The sequence below is a fragment of the Lissotriton helveticus genome, chromosome 3_1, assembly GCF_964261635.1.
Source record: "Lissotriton helveticus chromosome 3_1, aLisHel1.1, whole genome shotgun sequence".
Lineage (NCBI taxonomy): Eukaryota > Metazoa > Chordata > Amphibia > Caudata > Salamandridae > Lissotriton > Lissotriton helveticus.
In genome coordinates, this window is record NC_136061.1 from 430,133,989 (window position 1) to 430,158,867 (window position 24,879).

Sequence of the window (24,879 nt, forward strand, 5' to 3'; positions counted from 1 at the left end):
TCCAGCAGTTATTCTTGTCCCATAGCGAGGGCATGGCTGACTGTGGTTCATGTATTCAATTCTTCTAAGATACAAACTGATCCACAGCCTGTCAGTATGGGCCAGATAATCAGCATATCCAGCTGAGCTGCAGATCATCATGGGCCTGAGCAATTCTAAGAACTGCTGTGCCATCTCTGCCACTGCCTGCACAGCCTCTTCTCCATTCCCCGCTCCCTGACCTACCTGTGCATACCTCGTTGTTCAGGTGTTTGAATATTTCCAAGAAAAGGAACGCCACTGCAGCTTCCACCACCATGTTCTTCTGTATGAAACTCAGGTTGTCAATACCGGGTCATATGGTAGCACATAAAGAGCACCCAGTCCTCTAGATTCTTGGGAAAGGGAAAGAGAAGATATAGAAAAAGGACAGCCATTAGGAGTTCTGCATATACAAAATGGAGACCATCTCGAAGAAACATTTTAGCCAATCACTGAAGAATCCACCGAATAGTGTAGTTTAAATCCTGAACTTCATACGACGTTCAGTTTAATAACGGCCTTTTAGAAATTATGTTTATTAAACTGTTTACAGTTTTGTATTCTCATATTACTACCTCAATCGTAAACAAATACTTTAACTAAAGTTTACAAATTATGTTCAAGAAATTTTAATTCTTGCCTGCAGCTCATTATCAAATTTACCTTAGTTTCATAAAAAACGACACCACCTATGTGTTTTACCTTTTCTTGCCATCAGAAACATAGAGGCAGGCGTGGCCATCACACGCTGCGCAACAAAACTGTTCCCTTATTTAAATCGCCGGTGAAGAAACTAAGCACACAAAGGAGGGACATTTAGAACAAGCATTTGCAATGCAATAGGTTTCGCATTTGTTGGAGTTATTGACATTGTAAATGACAATGTTTTTTAGGTATGTTTTTTAAAGTGGAGTGATAATTTAAAGGACAAGAGGTGTGTAAACACACACTTTATACATGTAGTCGTTGCTTAGGAGAAGCAATGCTGCCAGTAACTGCACCTCTTTTACTGCCAGCCGTGCTTCTCATAAGCAAGGACTATAAGTTTAAAGTGCGTGTTTACACACTGCTTCCAGGTTTTGAAAACACAGAAATAAGTCATTGTTATTTACAATGCCAATAACTCAAACTTCTGCAAATGCGAGACCTATTACATTGCAAATGCGTGTTATAATTATGTCTTCAAAACTCTTGCTGAAATGCGGTTCAGGCACTTACCGGTCTTTGTTGACGAACTTCCTTAAGGTACTCCTCAAGATCTGAAAGATACTTCCCATGTCTTATTGTGAAATAAAATAGCCGATGTTTTCTGACTCGCTCAACTAGAACAGTCTCCAAGAACTGCTGCAGCATGTTTGTACTCCGGGTCCAGAGCCGCCGCTTTAACAACTTCAAAAGGATGAGACACAGAGTGACGTCACTCAAGACATAAATCTGTGCACTGGAGGCTTCACGCACCGCATAATCCACCCTGCTATCCAGCAATTCCAGTGCAAGCCAGGGAGGATTTACTTTATAGTGTAGTAAAGTGTTTCTTCATTCAAATAGACTGGCTTCAGCTGAGAATGTAATGTTCCTAATTTGCATTTTTATATTGTTCTTTCGTTGTGCTATTTTGGGATAGAATTACAAAACAAGCAGCAAACAAAGTTTGCGGATCGGATGCACCTTAGCTGCCAGAGCCTGCCTGCCTGCCTGTCGGGGCCTGTCGGAGTCTGCCGGGGATAGACACGGACTCGGACAGGGTCAGACTGTTTCAACCAAGCAAGTAACAAGCAAGTAACAAGTAAGCCTTGATAAGATTCTGATAAGACAATCAGCAGGTGATAAGCACACGGCGTGCCTCGATACAGATACGGATAGGATAACACAGATAAGCTAAGAAGCCCAGGCAGTGACCTTCCAGTAAGCTAAAAGTCGGTCAAAAGCTATTAGAGGGCTGGAGAAGATGACTGTGTGAAACTCCGTGGAAAAAAAGTACTTTGAAGAGCCGTATCACACACCTACACATCGTAAGCTGCTGCCCGCTTGCTTGTCTGCTCACCTGCTTGTTCGTATGTCGCATATTGTCTTTCACCTATCTGCAGCAGTTAATCACTGACATTTACGTGGCGCTTCAGTTGCCTGTGTCTAGAGAAGCATATGTTATTAAACACTATAACCGCTTTAATGTTAAGATGCCGCGGTGTATCTGGGCAGGACCTGTGAGTGCATGAGACTTAGGTTTGATTTATGGCTCTTTTGCGGGTCTCTACGCCTCACCGTTTTCTCACTGCATTCTCGTTGCTACATTATTTCTTCCCGCTTCCCGTTTTCAACTCACTGAGGATTTGGCTGCATTATCTCCTATCATCCCCTATCATCTGGAAAAAGTGCGGGTGGTTCGCTTAGGAGCTCCGAGAAAAAAAAGGCAAGGGGGAGAGAGGAGACTCTCCGGGTGCCGCAGACGTTTTGCATAACATCCTCATTTTCTTGGAGCACTCGGTCTAAACCACGAGGCTGATCGACTCGGCAACCTCGGTGCTCCACGGCTCGGTAACGGTTGTCAAGGCAACATTGGGGAAAACAATAGAAAAGGCATTCCGGTGGCATAGGTCTGGGGCACGAGCAGAGAGATGTTATTTGTGTGTGGCTGCAGCAGACAGCTTAGATGTTACGTACGCACGTAGCGGCGTATAGCCCAGATGCCAGATATATTTGTCGCTGTGCTACATCTGTCATTTGCAGCAGCTGTGCCGAGGCACGGGTGCACAGGGCCCGCTCGCAGAGCGGCTCCACTGTATCCTTCATTCATTCCTTTCCAGTGCTCGGACTCCTTTGTCTCATCCTCTTCCTGCCCGCCCCCACTTCCCTCCCTCTGCCGTGCACCGGGCTCACCCCGCCCGACACACCTGCCCAAAATAACCGGCAGCGCCCGCAGCGAATAAAAACCAACAGCACAGGCGTGGGCTTCTTTGGCAGCAGCGGGAACTCACCTTGGAGTAAAGCTCGGTGGCAGCCATGCCGCTCGCCATTTGAACGACCTCCAAGGACCGGTCGCTCGTCCGGGGGGAATCGGCAAGCACTCGGGTCCCACCCGGGACGACGGAGACCTCTGGGCGGCTGCCAGCACCGCCATCATACCTGCCCAGATTCTTATTTTGGAACAGTCAGTCTCTGTGCATTGTGCGGTATGCAGAGGGATGGCTGCGGGGAGGTGTGCTCTGCCTGGCGATACTCGGCTGTGGAAGCGGCTCTGTAATTGCTGGGTGCGCTCTGCCTCCCACAGGTGGCAGGAGCACAAACACCAGCCTGCTTCAAGAAATGCTGTAAAGCCTGCAACGCCGCTTTCTCCATTAACCCCTTCGCGTCTAGACCAGCTGTAGTGTTGCCCACGTGCACATTCGAAGCTTACTAAAACAAGTCAGGTCCCGGGCCGCGCTGTGATTAGCTGACGTCACGGGGGTGTCCCGGGCCGGCAGCCAATCACAGCGCGGCCCGGGAATGACGTCAGGGGGGTGTCCCGGGCCGGCAGCCAATCGCAGCGCGGCCCGGGACAAAGGGGCGGGGTTTAAAAAAAGCACCAGAAACGCCCCCGAATCGCGTTTTCAAGAGAAAGCGCGATTGACAGCCTCTGTCTCCCAATGGCTAGCCTCCATTTATGGAGCTAGCCAATAAGAGGCAGAGGCGGTGCCGACATCCCTACTGTAGACAATAGTTTTCGATCTGGGAGGGGCTTTGCCCCTCGCCAGGTCGAAACCTAAAAATGCACCAATAAAAAGGAAGCATTTAAGACAAGTAAAACAAAGAACCAATGGCAATGCATGGGTGTACTTAAAGCCCATAGACTGAATATAGCATGTCTTGCACACAGCGCATGTGTGCTGCCTGGGCTTGATCCAAAAAGGCTCCCCACCCCATCTCAATCACCTGAGTGAGATGCGCGAGTCCTGTCAGCAGGACCCAACGGTAAGAAAACTGTAAACATAAAGCATACAGTAAAAAAATAGAGAGAAATTACACCGTACCTGTATGCCGAATATCATAGCATTCCCCATCTGGAACGATGAAGGGATAGGAAGTGATTAGGGGGAGGCACCATTTGCCCTATTGGCGGGCTCTTCTAAAATGGAAATAAAGGAAACCTTAGGTAACGTTTCCCTGTAGAGCCGAGGCAGCATTATGGGTTATGGATATGACGAGGAGAACTGACAAGGGGTAATGTGGAATGTGGAGAGAAATAATCAATTGGGAGAATTGAAATGTAGCTTTTTCTATATACTACAGTACAGGCCCCAGTAGAAAATAAGCTCAAAACAGGATAAATCAATCAGAAACCCACAGGCTAAAGCACTTACCATCTTACATAACCAACTTCAAGCTGAAAGTGTATTTCTTTTTAGTTGTCTTGCTCTTTTTTATAGTACTCAACATCACCAGCTTGCTGCTTTAGAGATATTTCAAGAGGTCATAAAGGGGATTACACAGAGACTATGACTCATCAGAAGCTCAGAGGGGTTCATTTGACCAGGTGGGTCTTTAGTGCTTTATTTCACAATGAACAGACAGAGAAGAAAGGTCTACAGGGAGGGTATACAGCCCTAGTACAAGAAAACCGGCCATAGTAGATCCATTATTTTAAATCATTTTATTTAACATATCCTAAGTGGAAGTAGATAAGTCAAAAGCAGATATTACTGAAATGTGGCTGTTTATTAGACACTAACCGCCTTCAGTCTACTGAACAGAGCTTGCACCAAGACACCGCAGGGTAATTGCATGCTTAACAAATTCCTTAACAAAACAGAACAGAGCATAACTGACATTTACATTAAAAACATAATGTTACAGATAGCATGGTGGCATTTCCAGATCCATTCCAAATTAAATAGGAATGGTTTAGCTTTTCCTTTGATCAATACGTTTACATTTGCTTTTTAGAACAACTGCTAAAACCTGTTATTTGTTATTGTTCTATGGATTCACCCAAAGTATTGGTTATATGCAGAAAACAACATTTTGAACAACGTAATTTGGAATAAATGTTAATGAATTTGCAATGTCTCTTTTAATATAACTAAAGAGTTCTTTAAAAAGGCTGTATCCCATTTGGAAGTCTCTTGCACAACACTCACCTTGTAATAATATTTAACATTGATTCTCAAGAGCATATTGCCTTTACTACTACTGGGCTTAGATGCTGAAAAAGAATTTGATTGTTAAAAGTGTTTCACTAGAAGGCAATAAATAATAAGATATCTACATTTCTGGAGATGAGTTGGGTTTTCAATATAGCAAATTGATGGCATGATTCGGAATCAATCAAATGACTTGGGATGAGTTATATTTACTGCTGATAGCTCAATCATTTTGCAATATGTATGGTATCCTTGGCTTAGGCTATTATTCAGTCTGTTCTAACTAGCAAGCAGTGGCGGCTGGTGACATTTGAAAGTAGTGAGGCGTAAAAGTTCAGGATGAGTGTCACCAATTTTGTATTGTGTCTCTATCAATAAGCTGGTGTCTGATGCACACTGGAGCAGCTTTACGCTTGCCCGACCTGCTATCCCACTCATAACTGCCCCTGTGGGTCACGCTGCTTGAGGCTTGGACCACAACAGGCACGGGTCTCTGGGGGGAGGGAGGCTGGCGCAAAGCAGAAAACCACCAACCTTCCTGTGCTTAGTCCACCTGGCATCTCGCCTTACAGATGACGAGGGTGGAGCTCATGAAGACGTGGTTGGGGGCCACCCCAGGACAAGGTTCTTCTCGAGGGAGATAGAAGATGGGGCCGAGCCCCCCGTCTCTCCGCGTGCCACGGTTCCCGGGTGTCTGTCACCTTGCAGATGTTGAGCGTGGAGTTGTACAAGACGTCCATCTCGGGGGCCTTGGGGCGCAGGGAGCAGCTCCCTGGCTCCTCGGCGGGCACCTGGGGGAGCAGGAAGAGGCGCGGGATTAATAATTCACAGGTCGTTGGGTCCATCCGATACCCAGCAGTAATAAAACACCCGTGGAGGGGGCACGTGACTGGCCAAGAGGGTGAACACGCGGGGGGGTGGACTTTGTACACGCCATGTGGAGACCGGGGAAGCCAGTGTGGAGTCTGTCTCGGCATGCGTACACTCTGTGTAACGCCCAGGAACAGACTTTAACTGCCCCAGGAATGACGTACTGTGTGTTTTCTCACTCCCGCAAGTTAACGAATAATTATATAATGTTTGCAGTTCTGGCTGTGTACCATCAAGCATAGGAGAAACAATCACAAAGCCAGATCACGCTGCAGAGTCAGTGAGTTTGTGCATGAAGATACGCGACCCTCGACAAGGCAAAGTCCCCATTCGCTCTGGAGCCACTAGCAACAAGCTTGGCAGATGATAGCTCCAGAATCTATCATCACAATCGAGATTCCATATGATGTATATTTAATTAAAGAAACAGAAACGTAACAAATCGAAATAAAGAAATGCATAGTCAACTAAACTACTGTAAAACTACACAACACAACAGTGCCACATTACTTATCTTTCCTAAACTACAAAACTTTAAAGATAAATCAGTGTGAGGACCAGCTGCACTTGATACATGTACAGGGTACACGGAGCATGTATCATCAGAGCACTTTACATGCGACGTCGACGATAATAAATAATAAAATATAATAAAACTTACCTTGGCTTCAGTTCCCACTTTTCTCCCGAGACTGGGCTCTCGTCAACAGGAAGGCTGCAGGCAGCCTCCCTCCCCTCCACAGCAGCCAGCGCTGTGATTGGTTCGGCCGGCTGCCCTACCAACGTCATTTCTCTCTGTATGCTGCAGCATACAGAGAGCAGGGAGAGTGGGAGGGGTTACTCGAGGGCAGGGGGAGCGGCTTGCCCACTGTTCTTAAAACTGTCTGTTTGGCAGCCTCTCAGGCTGCCCTCGAGTAACACCGCCTACTCTAACTTCTGCTTTCTCGCCGTGCGAGAAGGCAGAAACAAATGGTAGTTATTACGGTAATAACTACCATGTGTTTCTGCCTTCTCGCACGGTGAGAAAGCAGTGGGCGAGCCGCCACTGCTAGCAAGATACCTTCTAAATAGTTTTTAGGATTTTCCTACCAGACATCTTGTGGACCATAGCAAAAACACTTACAATCGCAAGAGAACCCATCTTTTGTTCATCATTGATTGGCTGTATTTTCGCTCTCATTTGCATGCTTATCATTCATTGGCTTCCCTCCCTCTTCTTGTGTTTGTCCGTTCATTGGAGCATATTTTCATTACTTACCTGTGGATTGGCTGACTGGTATCGTTCCACTGCCCACTTTTAGGGAAGTACTCATTTCGTTGTATTAAGTACTCCATTACGGTATATGTTTTCTTAGTTTATCAAAGTCAAAGTCAAAAAGTTTTTATTTGCTTTGGTACTCAGCTGAGCACCACAAAATTAAAAAACATTTACAACGGATATGCATTCTCATCAATATAAAGTTAGAAAAGATTTTAAAAATTTATAGAAATGATAACAAACCCATTCTTCTGTTGGATGTTTACATAAAGATATTAAACTATTTACAGTGGTAATGTTGCATTTTTGATATATTGGTTGAAGATATCTTGTCCGCGCTTTAACTACACTTGCGTTAGGGCAAACAAATAAAATATGCACAATGTCTTGATCACCACCTAAACAAAGATTACATAGAGGAGATTGACCTGGTGACCATTTAGATGTAAAGACGGAAACAGGTAAGATGCCTAAACGCAACATAGTTATGGACCTTCTAGCTCCATGAGTAAGACATAGCCCCAAATATGGCCTCAATTGCTTGTATTCCAGTGACTCTATGAACATTTTATACGTAGATAGCTTACTACAATGCATAAAGTCAAGATCATAACTTAACCTTGGAGTAAAGCATTTCAAGAAAAGTTTTAACTGGGATTTTGACCAGGATAACAAGATCTCTTTTGTAAGGTTCGCAATTTTAAATGCTTCAGACATATTCTTGGAAAAATTAAGATATCGAGAGTCTAAATTAAATATCTCAGTCTTTAACAAGAATCTTAGTGATCCTTCTTTAGCATGCAAGATGTTATAGGCCCATCGGATGACATTTGCCACAGCTGTGGCGTACGAGCTTGTAAGTGCAAATTCCAGTCTGATAGCCTGCACAGGTGTTGATGCTGAAACCTTTAATATTCTTTTCAAGATCTTTCCTTCTGTTATGTTCATAAAAGACCATTGGGATATTGGTAAGTGTTCTGTTGCGTATGACAGGACCGAGGGTATCTTTACTTTATACACTTTGAGCAGGGAGGAGAAATGTCTATTCCCTGTGGCAGTATACAACCTAGAGAGCGCCCCTGCATGGATCTCAGTTTTTTTCTTTAGATTGATTATTTGTTTAGAATTTTGCAGGTTCTTTGCAAAAATCCTCCCAAGGTAAGTGTATTCTTCTACCTCCTCTACTCTTGTCCCATCAAGGCTCCAGCAATACTTGGCACTTTTTTGCCGGCCAGAGAACGCTACCACTTTAGTTTTTGATAAGTTTGGAACTAAAAAATGATCCTTCGAAAAAACATTTAAGGAATCCAATAAATTTTGGAGGCCAAAGGGAGTAAGGTCTAACATAACTATGTCATCTGCATACAACAGCGCATGTATGCTCTGAGAAGCAACCTTCGGGGGCAAGCTGTTGCATTGTTGTAGGCATGATGGTAAATCGCTCAAATAAAGCGAGAACAAAATTGGTGCAAGAAGGCATCCTTGCTTTAAACCGTTCATAGTGTTGATTGGTTTTGTCAGACCTTTCTCACTTCCCATTTGCACCTGGGACCAGGTATTAGTGTGTAACATGATTATTAATTGTAATAAGGTTTCGCAGATCCCCAGATTTCTCAATTTTCTCCATAATGTTGACCTATCAACGCGGTCAAATGCGGTGGAATAGTCTATAAATGCAGCATACACTGGTTGCGATTTCCTCCCAATGTATTTGTCAAGTATAGTTTGAAGAATTGAGATATTATCTGTTACTGAGTGATTGGGGCGAAACCCGGCTTGGTACATAGGTATTATTCCCTTCGAAAAGCACCAATCTTTTAATCTATCAAGTATTTCCGCAGCGAAGATTTTGCCTGTTGCGTCCATCAGTGCAATTTGCCGGTAATTACTAGCTATGTTTTGATTACCTTTTTTATAAATGGGAATTATTGTACTTCCCTGCCATGATTCTGGTATTCTTCTGGTGCAAAAGATAAAATTAAACAGTGATGTTAGTATCTGACTCCATTCTTTAGGGTTAGATTGCAAAATTTTAATCGGTATCAAATCAGGGCCTGACGCAGAAGTGTTTTTTGCTTTTCTAATATGTGTTTCAATGGAAAAGGCTGTAGTTTTTTCGATTGATATTGAATTTTTTTCCATGCGATGTTCAGCAGCATTACTTTCTATTTGAGTTGAGTTTGCTTTATATAGGTCAGTTAGGTAAGCTTCCCATTCATGAGGTGGTACTGGTATTGCGTGAAGCTTCTTTTTAGACCCAGTTATTTTGGCTATCATAGACCAATATTTCCTTTGGTTATATTGCTTTGCCGCCTCGTGAATATCCACCCAGTTTTTGTCCTGTAGCAATCGTTTTTTGCTATTCTTTACTTTTCTTTGTTGGTTCTTTAATTTATTTATCTCTAGCTGCGTTGTAGGTGAATAATTTAGAAATTGTCCTCGTATAAGTTTGTTGAGTTTCCTCCTATTGGCATTTTCATCAGAATTCTTATAAATCTTATTTTGACGTGGATTTTCCCTGTTCAGCAGAATTGTCTTAAGATTTGTCATTATACATTCAAAATTTGTTATTTGATCCTCCGAATATATTTTTAATAGGAGATTGTTTTGTAAAATCTTTCTATTAATAAAGTCTAGGGTCCCAGAGTTCCAAAAAATTCGTCTTTGCTTTTTATTAATTTCAATATTCCCATTAGGATACATAATTGGACTCGATGTGGAAGAATGTAGCGACCATCCTGTATTTAAACAAAGAAGCGCATGGTCACTATCGTCCGTGAAATAAATTTTCAAGTAATGGAATGTGTCTACTATCTCTATATTACATATTAGATAATCAATGGTTGAGAGGGATCTGTTTCCACGTCTTGTAAAAGAGGCTGGTCTGTCACCCTCTACACATCCATTCAAGATTGACCCATTGATGCTAGGGAGTAGTGCTAATAACATTTTCCCCCTTTTGTCCGCAATTTTTCCTTTAGGGAATATCGGGGTAGGCAAATCAATTGCTTCATCTTCATACGTTTCAGCCCATTTACCAATTTCTGTATTAGAGATTTTCCCATTGATGTCACCCACAATCAGAAACGCTGTATTATCTCGCTCTTCGATTATCTTGGTTATTGATTCAATAGTTTCTACGAAGGTAGCATCATGAACAGAGCCTGGGGGAATATACATGTTAAAAAGTAGAAGTGCCTTTTTTTGGTCAGAATTATTTGTTTTTAACATAACCTTGATGCATTGGAAATTATCTGATTTGGAGTTGATTATTTCCTGGGACCATTGATTTCCCTCACTCAAAAGAATAGCCAAACCACCCTTGGCATGACCTCTATTTGTTGCTATAGCCGGAATGTCATAGACATAGTAACCCTTCTGATTGAATGATTTTACAGCCCATGTTTCCTGCATGGCTAAAATTTCAGGGTTATTTTTTAAAGCTATGTTCATTTTATTGATGGTTTTTCCGGCTATATTCCATGAGGTAATCTTTAAATTGTTGTTAAACAGTAGAATGCAATCGCAGAGCCTGTTTATTGCTATTTAAGGCCTCCGATAACCAAGCCCAAGATTCAGTTATTTTTCTGACCTCTTTTTCTTCGTGATATTGGCTCCACACGTTCCTTTGGCCATCTTGTACTTGGATTTTCAGAATATCCTTCCTGGAACTGATTCGCTCCGAGTCAACGTTTTCAGAGATATTTGAATCCCAATTATTTATTCGGGTATCAGAGAGACTATTCTGGAGACCAGTTGATTTGGTTGTATAATTCCTAGTTGGATATATTTCTATGACATCGTAACCATGTTTGTGTAATGTTTCTTTTTCCCTCACGATGATTCCAGGGACAACGGATGACCAAAAGGCTACTTTCACGATTTTCATATTTTCTTTAATTGGGAATGTTACTAAATCTATTTCTTTACTCGTGATGGATTTGAGCATAGAGATCTGGTGCAGTAGATTGATTATCCTTCCTCTATTGAGTGGTAAATCATCAGTTGGGAAAAGTTCTTCGAACTGCAAATATTTAGTCATAGGTTGGTGGCCTCCAGTAGATAATATCTTATCGGACCCGCTTTCAATATGTGACTGTTCGTTACTACTTTTCATTCTGGCAGGTATATATTCAGGAGCCTTGAGATTCAATAGTTTCGTGGGTAATTTGTTATTTATTTCACATGATTCCTCTGCCAATATAGGACCAGTTATCGCTGTGTTCGACTCACTTTCTCCATTATTGTGATCGTTAGTTGAATTTTTAAATCTGATTTTACTTGATTTTTTTTTATTTATTCTTCTTAGTGGTTTCCTATTTCTTAATTTTCTTTTTGTTTCTTTATTACCTTTCTTTTTGGGGGACAATTGGTCTCCGACTTCAACTAATACCGGACGATGAGTTGTTGTATCTTCTCCTTCATCTATTTCTTTTAGCATATTAGTGTTCTTTGGCACTGAAAAGATCGGGTAATGTTTAGTTTTTATTAGGGGCTCCTCTTGAAACAATTTTTTTAAGGAATATATTCGGTCCTCCGTGTTATCTTTCTTAGAAGTAACATTTGATTGATTGACTAAATCCTGATCAGAAGTTTGAGTACTGCTGTCGCGTGAACTTTGTGGGTCAGAGGAGAAAATTTTAGTTGGAGAAGAGGGTTTGAATACTTCTTTACTTTCTTCCAGGATCTGTGTATTATTTAGTATTTGATCCTTATGATCTTTTTCTTTTTTCCTCTTTTCTTCCACCAAAAACTTCAAAATGCCAATTTGAACATCTAGAGTCTGATCAGAGTTTTCTAAAATGTTACTTAGAAAAGAAAGGACTGATTCGAGTATTTCCTGTAGAGTATATAGAGCCTTTGAAATTGGTGTCGCCATATTAGTTGAGTTCATATTATATGGTAAGAATGTATCCAGTGATGATTCCAAATCAATTTTAAAATCAGAGTGCTGTTTTTGAGGCTCAATGTGAGAGTTTTCAGGATTTAACAATATCTCGGATATATTTTCCATCGGTTTTATATCACTGGGACAGAGATCCTCGATATCCGATATTTGATTTATTTGTTTTGTTGACATGATATTATTAAAATTAGATGAATCGAGGATAGATGTTTGAAACTCCTGAATTGGGGGCGAAGCCTGAGGTTTTTGAGAAGTACCGAGATCATTTATAGTTGCAATGGTCTTTGTATCCGTGGGAGACAAGTCCAAAATCTCTTTACTTGGAGTTTGTTCCAATTTTGCAGGCAAATCTATGGCAGGTGAAGAAGGATCTTTTTTGGAGGATAAAGCTGAAAAATATTTGCTGATGGCAGGAGTTCCAATCAGCTGACCATCTTTTACTGCTTTCGCAGAGCATTTTCTTTCCGCTTCCTCAGTACCCATTCTCTTCATAAAAATGGTACGGGATCGTAATTTTTTATATGCCATACGAATTAGACTCAGTCCGGTCAAAGGATGTTATGATGCTAATTACCGGGGGTAGGGTAAGTGATGAGTTCCGTGGTATTAGAAAGCAGCAGACAGATACCTAAAGGTAACTAGGCACGCTTATCCTAGGAAAAAAGACTCTATAACAGAGGCAGTAGACTAGATGGAAAAATCCATACAAAAAGAGAAATATTTTCGTGTCAGTTCAGAATATATCACCACATGAAAATAAAAAGTTAAATAAGGTGGCCCGTCCCGTCCTTGGTCGACCTTGGACGGCCTTAGACGGCCCGCCCTTTGCCCGGGCTTAGCCCCGGGCTCTGTCCCGCGCGCGTCCCGCGATGCGCGTACCAGGCAGGACTTAAATCAGCAAGCATGTGCTAAGGGCGTGGCACTGTGAGGGGGCGCGGCTCACGCGGGAAGAGGACCAGCTGTAGATGGAGAATGCTGGTCGTCGCAGTCCCGGGGCCGGCGCCTCTCCCTCCTCTGCGGCCAAACCTGTTGCGAAGTCCTTGTAAAAATGAGCACAGCAGCTGCAGACAGATAAAATGCTACTCCAGTAGCGACGGCTGAACAGCAAACACTTTTCCGGATTCACGAGCGGCACCCGCGAAGCGGGGGCCGCGAGAAGTTATCTGAGAATGATAGGGCGTGGCACTGTGAGGGGGCGCGGCTCACGCGGGAAGAGGACCAGCTGTAGATGGAGAATGCTGGTCCTCGCAGTCCCGGGGCCGGCGCCTCTCCCTCCTCTGCGGCCAAACCTGTTGCGAAGTCCTTGTAAAAATGAGCACAGCAGCTGCAGACAGATAAAATGCTACTCCAGTAGCGACGGCGGAACAGCAAACACTTTTCCGGATTCACGAGCGGCACCCGCGAAGCGGGGGCCGCGAGAAGTTATCTGAGAATGATAGGGCGTGGCACTGTGAGGGGGCGCGGCTCACGCGGGAAGAGGACCAGCTGTAGATGGAGAATGCTGGTCCTCGCAGTCCCGGGGCCGGCGCCTCTCCCTCCTCTGCGGCCAAACCTGTTGCGAAGTCCTTGTAAAAATGAGCACAGCAGCTGCAGACAGATAAAATGCTACTCCAGTAGCGACGGCTGAACAGCAAACACTTTTCCGGATTCACGAGCGGCACCCGCGAAGCGGGGGCCGCGAGAAGTTATCTGAGAATGATAGGGCGTGGCACTGTGAGGGGGCGCGGCTCACGCGGGAAGAGGACCAGCTGTAGATGGAGAATGCTGGTCCTCGCAGTCCCGGGGCCGGCGCCTCTCCCTCCTCTGCGGCCAAACCTGTTGCGAAGTCCTTGTAAAAATGAGCACAGCAGCTGCAGACAGATAAAATGCTACTCCAGTAGCGACGGCTGAACAGCAAACACTTTTCCGGATTCACGAGCGGCACCCGCGAAGCGGGGGCCGCGAGAAGTTATCTGAGAATGATAGGGCGTGGCACTGTGAGGGGGCGCGGCTCACGCGGGAAGAGGACCAGCTGTAGATGGAGAATGCTGGTCCTCGCAGTCCCGGGGCCGGCGCCTCTCCCTCCTCTGCGGCCAAACCTGTTGCGAAGTCCTTGTAAAAATGAGCACAGCAGCTGCAGACAGATAAAATGCTACTCCAGTAGCGACGGCTGAACAGCAAACACTTTTCCGGATTCACGAGCGGCACCCGCGAAGCGGGGGCCGCGAGAAGTTATCTGAGAATGATAGGGCGTGGCACTGTGAGGGGGCGCGGCTCACGCGGGAAGAGGACCAGCTGTAGATGGAGAATGCTGGTCCTCGCAGTCCCGGGGCCGGCGCCTCTCCCTCCTCTGCGGCCAAACCTGTTGCGAAGTCCTTGTAAAAATGAGCACAGCAGCTGCAGACAGATAAAATGCTACTCCAGTAGCGACGGCTGAACAGCAAACACTTTTCCGGATTATCAATTATGCTACATACCCCCTCAAACAACAGGCACTGTTGCTTCCCCGTTACCCACCGCTCACCTGCTCCTCTGTTGAGTCACTACCCCTCTCAATCTTTGAAATAAATGTTTTATTTTATATGTATTATTCATTTTTCGGAGGGCCTGGCAGCTGCCTGGCCGCTACACATTCTATAAAACACTTTCGGGCACCTCCATTATTCCCTCATCTCCCTCCCGCTCCCTGTTGCTTACCCGCCCACACGCTCCTCCATTGCACCTGCACCCCTTGCAGCCGTTTAATATTTATTTATTTGTTTGGAGGGGTCCAACTTATACTATTTGCTGCCAGGCCACTTAGCTATCTGAAAAGTGATATATTGTACGTAAAATAGATATTTTTGAATTTAATTATCTAAATGGCATCGGTCCTCTTAGATCAGTAAATAAAAAGAATGGTGCCATGGAACTCCATAAGCATGCATGTGTAGTAAGGCATGTGAACGCATACATCCTCATGCATGCATGCACTTACAGAATGACACAACCATTGGGAGAGTCTGCATTTTTGTGACTTTTTTGCTTATGTTAACTAGCATCAGCAAAAAGCCTTGGCAAAGGCATTAGTTCATAAGGCAATACCTACTGTCTTTGACAATACTTGCTTGCTAGGCCATCTCACTCTTCAGACAACCTGTTTCTGGATCTCTAAGAGAATTTATTTTAATAGTGCATTATGTAATAGTGTATTTTGCAAAATGTATTGTAACACATCTACAATAATGGCACTGAACACTAGCTTGAATAATTCTACTTCTCCATTTCATTCTTCAGGTCTGTAAGTTACTCTGATAAATGTATACATTACATGTAATATGTAAGTAAGGTGGCTTTTGACAAACCAATTAAAGAGTTTATGAATTGAGACAGATGTAATATACTGTTATAAAAAGTCAACATTTTAAAAAGAATCATACTCCCAATTTTCCGATTATTGTTTGAACCTCTACCTCATTGCATACATAAGTCTTACCTCAGCTGTTGTCTCTTGGGTGGCTACCTGCGCCCTGCTTGACAATAGTTCCCAAGTACACCTTGGGCTGGCCGGGGAAACAGCAGCTTGAGTGCAAGCGTGGCCTTTGAAGGGGGAACATCGTTTACAACGAAACTTTTACGACGCACTACCATTACAACGCAGGAATTACAATGAAAGTCGTTACAACGACTTTCGCTGGAGGGCGCTGTTGGATAGGGAATTGTTTAATTTTCTATCCGACACCTTCCCTACTATCCACGGGGACTGGAGTTGGAATAGAAAATTAAACTATTCCACTATCCAGCGCCCCCCAACGCAAGTCGTTGTAACAACTTGCGTTGTAATACCTGCGTTGTAAAGGCATGCGTGGTAAAAGCATGCGTTGAAACGTCATAAATCCCCTTTGAAGTGCATGCGAGCCGCTGCGCTGCTTTAATAAACTTACCTTATGGTAGCCGGCCCACCGATACAATCTCCTGTGCCCTCGATCTGGGTATGTCTTGTTGGGAGGTTGTTTTAGCACTTCCTTCATTCCAGTTCTTCCTCTTCCTAGCATCTTGGCAGTTCTAGTTTTTTTCAACATTCTCCTTGTCCTTAGAGGTTCAGTTCTCTTTTTGTTGTCGTAATCGCCTACCCAGAGCCTCGTTATATGATGTTTATGGCCTTCAGGGTTTTTCCTCTGTCAGGCTCTTTCTGAAAGGCACCATCTGCTTAAACGCTACCAGGCGTCGGCTGCTTCATGGCTACTAGAAGGGGTCGCCCTTACCTCTGGAAGACGAAGACCATTGAAACCTGGCCTTCCTGATACTCCCATAGTCAAAAGTCCCATGCCAGCCATCAGTCTCCTGACATTATGAAGGCTCTCATAAGGGGCAATAGTAAGACCTTAGTTATTAGGCACAAACTATGCAGGCTAAAATTAAATTGATTGAGAAATGCCCATTTTGTTGGCTGCATTGTTGGGTAGCACTCTTAATCTGTTTAAAAATACTTATATTCCTCCAAATCTGATCCTTGACTGATGCTCAGTATTCCCGCTTATTCTCCCCTTCTCTTTTCTCTCCCTTTTCTTCCCTTTTTCTGTACTTGCTTTCTTTTCATTCTTTCTTCTTTCCTCTTTCCCATACTCTTGGTTTTCCCCTTTTTTCCTTTTCTCTTCTCTATATGCTCATTTCTTTCTTCGTTCCTATTGCTCATGCATATGTTTTCCTTCTTCTCCTCCTTATTTCATTGTTCCAATTTTCTTGTATAACATATGTATTGTATTTAATCTAAAATGCTAATAAAAATCTCTTAAACAAAAAAACAAAAAAATACTTATATATAATAGTTTTTGAATGGAAGGATGTATTCTCTGCTGTTCCAGGCAATGAGTATGCAATAATTATGCTAGAACAATAGAAGGTAAACACTGGCATATTTTCTCTAGTAAAACATATCTATTTCAACAATCTTGGTGTTGGGCGATAAATTATGGGCTTATTCATGTGACATACTAATGTGGGGATAGACTGCAACTCCTGCGTACTTCTTAAACCTTCCGACCGGATGGGCCTCATCATCAGTCACAATGAAAAGGAAGGTGCTTTATTTATCATACAGAAAAGTATCCCTTTTGAAACATTGAAAAACTAGATAATGCCATTAGGAGTACCTGTTTTTCATTATTAGAGAATCCGTTTTTTCTAGTAACCAGATAGTTTTTCACCCATTCATACAAATCACAAATACATTTTGAAATTCTAACATAGAATCACATCATTTCAGATAATGTATTCACAAATAAATTAAATGAAGGATTGTATCTTTACCGAAACTCAAGGGTTTTGAGGGAAATGTCTACTTATTGCATAAAGTGCTTCCTCACACTGTACTTTAGTTACAAACTGCATTTCTGTTCAAAAGGTATTGCAAGAATAAGTAGTGAGACAAATAAACATTATTTCCAATACCAGGGACAAGGGTCAGTTGAAGATGTTTTAAATATATTGCCACTAAGAAAATGATTCTCTGAGTATTGGGAGAAAGAGGGGGTTAAGAGTTGGTGCGAGAACTAATGTTGCGTTCCTCTGAACTGTTGAGTGGAGTAGAGTGTCACAGAGTAGAGTGTCATAGAGTGGAGCTGCAAAGAGTGTAGTAGATGAAGTGGCAGAGAGTGGTGTACAGTGGTGTGGTGTAGAATGCAGCAATGAAGTACAGTGGTGTAGTGTGCCAAAGAGTAGATTAGAGTACAGTGGAGTGGTATAGATTGGAGTAAAGTGGCATAGAGCGAGTTGTGTAGATAGGAATAGAATGTTGTAGAGCGGAGTGGCATGGAGTATAGTAGAGTTGCATAGAGTGGAGTACAGTATCGTAGAGTGGAGTAGCATAGAGTGGAGTAAAGTTCCAAAGAGTGGAATGGCATAGAGTGGAATGGCATACAGTTACGTGGCTTAGAGTGAAGTGGCGTAAAGTCCACTGCGCCTTCTGGCCTGGTCACCCCCAAGCTCCTGTGCCCGTGCCTGCTCCCGCAGCCCCAGCCACCCGAGGGCCGCCGAGCCCACACCAGCCTCCCGCAGCCCCAGCCACCCGAGGGCCGCCAAGCCCGCTCCAGCTTTTCCCGCCGCCCTAGCCCGCAGCCCCGCCCCCCCCGCCAGCCGATTGGCTCTCGCTCCCGCCTCCCCGCAGACCCTCCCGACCGGCTCCCTTCCTATGACGTCCCCAGAGCGACCGCGCAGCGGACACGCGCAGCGGGAGCACCGATTGAGCGCCGAAGGTGCGCCAAAGGTAAGCCCGTCTACGCCCGTCCGTGCCTGGACCGCGCCCAGTGCCAGGACCACTGGCCCCCGCAGAGGCCACCCCTCCCGCCGGACATACGACGCCGCCACCCTCAACGCACTCAACACCGGCCGAGCCCCGGGATGCTACCGAGCCACTCCGAGACGCACCCACGGACCCTTCAGCTGCCACGCCTGCAAGTTCACATGCATCCGGACCTGCACTACACCAGCACCCACCAAGCCGAACACCAGCAGCAACCACCTGAAGTGCATCCTGCTCAACACCCGCTCCGTCCACAGACACGCCGTTCAACTCTGGAACCTCCTCGACACCACAGCTCCAGACGTCGCCTTCCTCACGGAAACCTGGATGAACGCCTCCTCAGCGCCCGACATCGCCATCGCCATCGCCATCGCCATCCCGGACGGATACAAGATCACCCGGAGGGACCGCGTCAACCAGACGGGAGGAGGCATCGCCATCATCCACAGGAACACCATCCGCATCACGACCAACACCGACGACACCCTGACAACCGCCGAACACCTGCACTTCCAGATCCACACCGACCCCAAGACCACCCTCAGAGGCACCCTGATCTACCGTCCCCCGGGACCCCGCACACAATTCAGCGAAGACATCGCCGACTTCATCAGCCCGCACGCCCTCCCCTCCGCTGACTACATTCTCCTCGGGGACCTCAACTTCCACCTGGAGAACAACAATGACCGCAATACCACCACCCTGCTTGACAACCTCGCCAACCTCGGACTCAAGCAGCTGGTGACCACCCCCACCCACCTCGCCGGACACACACTCGATGCCGTCTTCTCATCCAGCAAAGACATCGCCTTCAGCCATGCCACCGGACTCCACTGGACGGACCACAGCTGCGTCCACTTCAGCTTCATAAGGACCACGATCCACCACCACCAGCAACAGGCTGCACGAAGAAGCTGGAACAAGATCACGGCCGACCAGCTCACCGCAGCCCTGAACCAGCACCCTCCCGCCAGCTCCGCGAACCCCAGCCAGGCCGCCGACAACCTCACGAAGTGGATCAGCAACTGCGCAGACGACCTCGCCCCACTGAGGACCCCGCCCAGCAGACCCGGCAGCAAGAAAGCATCCTGGTTCACTGACGAACTCAAGAGCTCCAAGAAGAACTGTCGAGCTCTCGAGAAAGCATGGAGAAGAGACCCAACACCGATAACATGACCACCCTCAAGCTCGCCACTCGAAAACACCATCAACTGATTCGCGCCACCAAGAAAACAGCATTCAAGGAAAGACTGGACAACAACGCACACAACAGCAAGGAACTCTTCAACATCGTGAAAGAGCTCTCCAACCCCAACGCCGGAATCAACGACATCACCCCATCACAAGACCTCTGCAACTCCCTCGCCTCCTACTTCCACAACAAGATCGCTGACATACCCAACAGCTTCAGCACACAACCAACGCTCCCCACGACCGCACCAACGCCCCCCACCACCACCCTCAGCCCCTGGACCCCTATCAACACCGAAGACACCATCCGCACAATGAACTCCATCCACTCCGGATCTCCAACCGACCCCTGCCCTCACCACGTCTTCAACAAAGCCGACGCCGCCATCGCACCCCAGCTACGGGACATCATCAACGCCTCCTTCGACACCGCAACCTTCCCTGAGAGCTGGAAGCACGCCGGACTCAGCGCTCTACTAAAGAAACCAACAGCAGACCCCACCGAACTCAAGAACTACCGCCCCATCTCGCTCCTCCCGTTTCCAGCCAAAGTCATCGAGAAGACAGTCAACAAGCAGCTGGCCGCCTTCCTCAAGACGAATGGATCCCTCGACCCCTCACAGTCGGGCTTCAGGGCCAACCACAGCACTGAGACCGCCCTCATCGCTGCCACCGATGACATCCGTGCCCTGCTTGACAACGGAGAAACAGCGGCCCTCATCCTCCTAGACCTCTCCGCGGCATTCGACACTGTCTGCCACCGCACCCTAGTGCAACACCTCAGGAACGTCGTAATCCAGGAGAAGGCACTGGAATGGATCATCTCCTTCCTCGCTGGATGAACACAGAGAGTCCGTCTACCCCCGTTCAGGTCAGAGGCCACCGAAGTCATCTGCGGCGTTCCTCAAGGCTCCTCGCTCAGCCCCACCCTCTTCAATGTCTACATGAGCCCCCTTGCGGCCATCGCACGCCAACACAACCTCAACATCATCTCCTACGCCGACGACACACAGCTGATCCTCTCCCTGACCAATGACCCTGCCACCGCCAGAGCCGACCTACACAAAGGGATGAAACACGTAGCCGAATGGATGATGACTAGCCGCCTGAAACTGAACTCAGACAAGACGGAAGTTCTCATCCTGGGCTCCTCGCCCTCCGCCTGGGACGACTCCTGGTGGCCACCCGCCCTGGGCTCCGCAGCCAAACCAACAGACCACGCACGCAACCTGGGCTTCATCCTGGACTCCTCCCTCTCCATGACCAGACAAGTCAACGCCGTCTCTTCGTCTTGTTTCAACATCCTGCGCATGCTACGTAAGATCTTCCGGTGGATCCCCACCGAGACCAGGAAGACGGTCACCCAGGCCCTCGTCACCAGCCGTCTGGACTACGGCAACGCCCTCTACGCCGGAACCACCGCCAAGCTCCAGAAGAGACTCCAGCGAATCCAGAACGCCTCAGCAAGACTCATCCTCGACATCCCCAGACGAAGCCACATCTCCAGACACTTGAGAGACCTGCACTGGCTCCCGGTCAACAAGAGAATCACCTTCCGCCTCCTCACCCACGCACACAAAGCCCTGCACAACCAAGGCCCGAGTTACCTCAACAGCGCCTCAACTTCTACGCTCCCACACGCCACCTTCGATCGACCAGCCACGCCCTCGCCGCCGTCCCCCGCATCCGAAGAGCCACAACAGGAGGAAGATCCTTCTCCCACCTGGCCGCCAAGACTTGGAACTCCCTCCCGACCCACCTCCGCCTGACCCAAGACCACCTCGCCTTCAGGAAGCAGCTCAAGACCTGGCTGTTCGAGCAGTAGCGGACCCCCCCCCTCCCCAAGCGCCTTGAGACCCTCCGGGTGAGTAGTGCGCTATACAAATGCTATGATTGATTGATTGATTGATTAAAGTGGAGTGGTGTGGGGTGATGGAGAGTGGAATAAACTGTCATAGAGTGGAGAGTCAAATAGAGGCGGGACATAGAGTGGTGGGGCATTGTTGGACTTGGCCTTTTTTGCAGGGTCATCCCTGAACCTTTTGCCTTCCTCCTAGCCTTAGGACTATGGGCACTTTAGCACTGCTGTCCAGTGTAAAGTGTGTGTGCTCTCTGTGATACACATGGTAAGATTGGTCACCACCTGTTTGTCATATTTAATTTACCTGTCAGTCCCTTGTAAAGTGGTAGCTCAGATACCCATGGCTAGAAAATGAAATGCTACTGGTGGGCTTGCAGCACTGATTGCACCACCCACCAAAGTAGCCTTTCAAACCTTCCTGAGGCCTCAGCCATTGCAGGGCCTGTGTGTGCAGTGTTACTGCCGCTGTGACGTGTCACCTAAAGTGTGTGCCACGTCTGTGACCCCCCCTTTTACTGCAATTCAGTGACCCCTAAGGTAGACCCTAGCTAGCCCTATGGGCAGGGCGCATTGTAGGTAAAAAGTAGGACATGTACCTTAAGTGTGTGACATGTCCTGGTAGTGACAAACAGCCATTTTGGTTTCTCACTGCTGTGAGGCTGCCCTCTCATAGGAATGCATTGGGGATTCCCTGATAAGTGTTTCAGTGGTAATTCCTGATATGAGAGGAGCAGTATTGTCGAGATTGGTATGTTTGGAATAGTAATAATAAATGCTGCGCAATGGTGTGCGCAGATTTATTATCACTCGTTTAGAAATGCCACTTTTAGAAGTTGGCATATCTGTGTGCTATGTGCCTGCCTGCCTGATGTGTATTGCATGTCTGGCTCTGGAGTGACAGGGGCTGGTGAGATGTGTGTGGCTCCAGGGAGGGCTGGGTGAGTCAGCGCTAGGCTGAATAGGAGATCTGCATTTGGAGTAGTGGGAGGAGTAGTCCCCTGACCGTGAATATGTCTGTGCCTGCCTAGGTAAAAGCTGGCTCCGCCCCCCTGTAGTGTGTATGAGGACCAAGCCCCATCTGAAAAGGAGGGTGGAAGCCTGGTAAACAGAGTGCTTCAACACCCCCCAGACCAGTTGAGGCTGGTTCCTCCAAGCCCTGTGCCAGCTCAGACAAAGGAAAGTGTACTGTAAATATTGGGGCTGTTACCCCTTGAAAGTGTGCTTCCTAGTGCTACTTGGGGACTTGCTGCTGCTGGGACCCAGAAGGAACTACCACGAGGGACTGCCTCCCGGCTGGAGGGCCCTGTGAGCTGGCCTGAATGGGCCCAGCTTTGCCCCTTGAACTCTGGACTTAGCGCCTCCTGAGAACTACATCTGTTGCTGGTCCCAAGGAGTGGGACTCCTCATTTTCCCTGTGCCAGCTCCCTTACTCCGTGGTTAGGAAGCCCCATGGGCTACAGAGGTCCCCAGAGGGTGGGCTCCAACCTTTTCTGGCCGGAGTGCGTGACAAGCACTCCAGCGCTTCACTTTTTGTAGCGCTGCCGAAAATTGGCATCCGCACCGCGAGTGGTGACCCAGAAGGCAGGCAAGTTGCCTGGTCGTGGGCAGAGCTATTTTCCACAGGAAATCTTTTCCAAAGGAAAGCGGGAGCCCACCCCACATTTTCATGATCCTGTTAGTGGGATCCCACCCCGCAGTCTGTGTCCATTTGGAGCGGGACCACACCCCGCATTGCTGGAGGGTAGCGTGATCAGCAGAGACATCGATCAGCTGCCCCCGCAGCCGCCGGAAGTCAGGCAGGTCACCTGGATGTAGGCGGGGGCCGGCTGGCAGGAAGGAGGCAGCTGGAAGTCAGGCCCACTGCCTGGAAGAAGACGGGCCTCGTGTACCAGTGAGAGCCCCGCGAGTTGTGTCCTGCCAGGAGAGATGCTGCCGAGCTTCCCTAGCGTGGGAGGACCGGGTGAGTGGGGCTCACAGTGAGCAGTATTGGCACTCCCTGAGGCACCGTGGTGCCTGAGCCGATTTCCTTTTGGGCAATTCTTGTTCTATAAGTCACGGAGTGGGACTTGAAAGGCACGGTGGTGCCAGTGCCTGTTGAGTGCCGATTTCTTCACAGCTGACTTGCCCATTGGAGGGCAGCTGCAACGTTGGGCAATTTTGTCTTTAGAGTCCCAGTGGGGGCTCAGGAGGCACTGCAGTGCCAAAGGTGATTCCTCAGCTGCACCGCAGAAGCGCGGGCAGCTGCAACACAGGGGCATTTTCTTTCCTTGCTGTGGAAGGCGTGAGTTTCAGCCCCCATACCCCAGTGAATTATGCAAGTTGTTCTTGATGCCAAGGCAGCTAAAGGGCTAGTGGAAGATCCCGTCTTTACGCCCTGACATTTGGGAAGAAGGGCCTTGGGCTGCAGAGAAAGGCCAGTTGGCCTGGGGTTCAGGTTTGGACATTTTGTGTTCTGGTGGGAGCGCAAAGGGGATGAATGCACTGTGTTAGGGTTACTGTGGTGCATTACTAATGTGGAAATGCATAATGTGTTTTATGCCTAATGTGATGCAGACATAATGTGTTTATGTTGCTAATGCTAAAGCTGAGTACAGTATTTTACCAGTAGTTACTCGTTGTGTCATTTTTATTACTTGTGCTTGTGATGGTTCTGACAGTAGCCCGATTGGTCCTGTCATGTATATAATCCCCTGTAAATTGTTGCCTGGTGCCAGTTGGCCCAGTGTAAATGGGTGCTTATGATTGTAATGTGTTTTGGATAATACAAAGGCTATTTTTTTATATAACCTTGTGTGGGGGTACTTTTGTAGTGTGCCTAGTTTGTTGCTGCTCTGTGTGTGTGTTGCTGCCTCTAGGATAAGCCTGACTGCCCATGCCAAGCTACTAAGGGGGTGAGTAGGGGTTATCTTCAGCGTATAACTCCCTTCCCACGACTAGAGTGGTGGTTTCTGCCTGGCTTAGGCACAAGCCCTGGCCAACCAGAAATCCCATTTCTATTAGGCATAGAGTGTAGAGGCATAACGTGTTGTTCAGTGGAGTGACATACAGTGGAGTAGGGTGGAATGGTGTCGAGTGGAGTAGTAGAGTAGAGTGGAGTGGCATAGAGTGGTGTGGAGTGTTGTGGAGTTCTGTGTAGTGGAGTGTTGTAGAATGGGGTGGTATAGGGTGGAGTGGTGTGGATTGGCGTGTAGGGTGGGGGCATCAGGTTGAGTAGAGTATCGCAGTGTGGAGTGGCATAGAGTGTCATAGGAAGGAGTGGAGTAGGGCGGCATAGAATCAAGTAGAGTGTTGTAGAGTAGAGTGACATGTCATAGAGTGGTGTAGAGTTGAGTGGCATGGAGTGGAATGAAGTGGCTTGGAGTGATATTGAGGGAATTGAGTGGAATAACGTGGAGT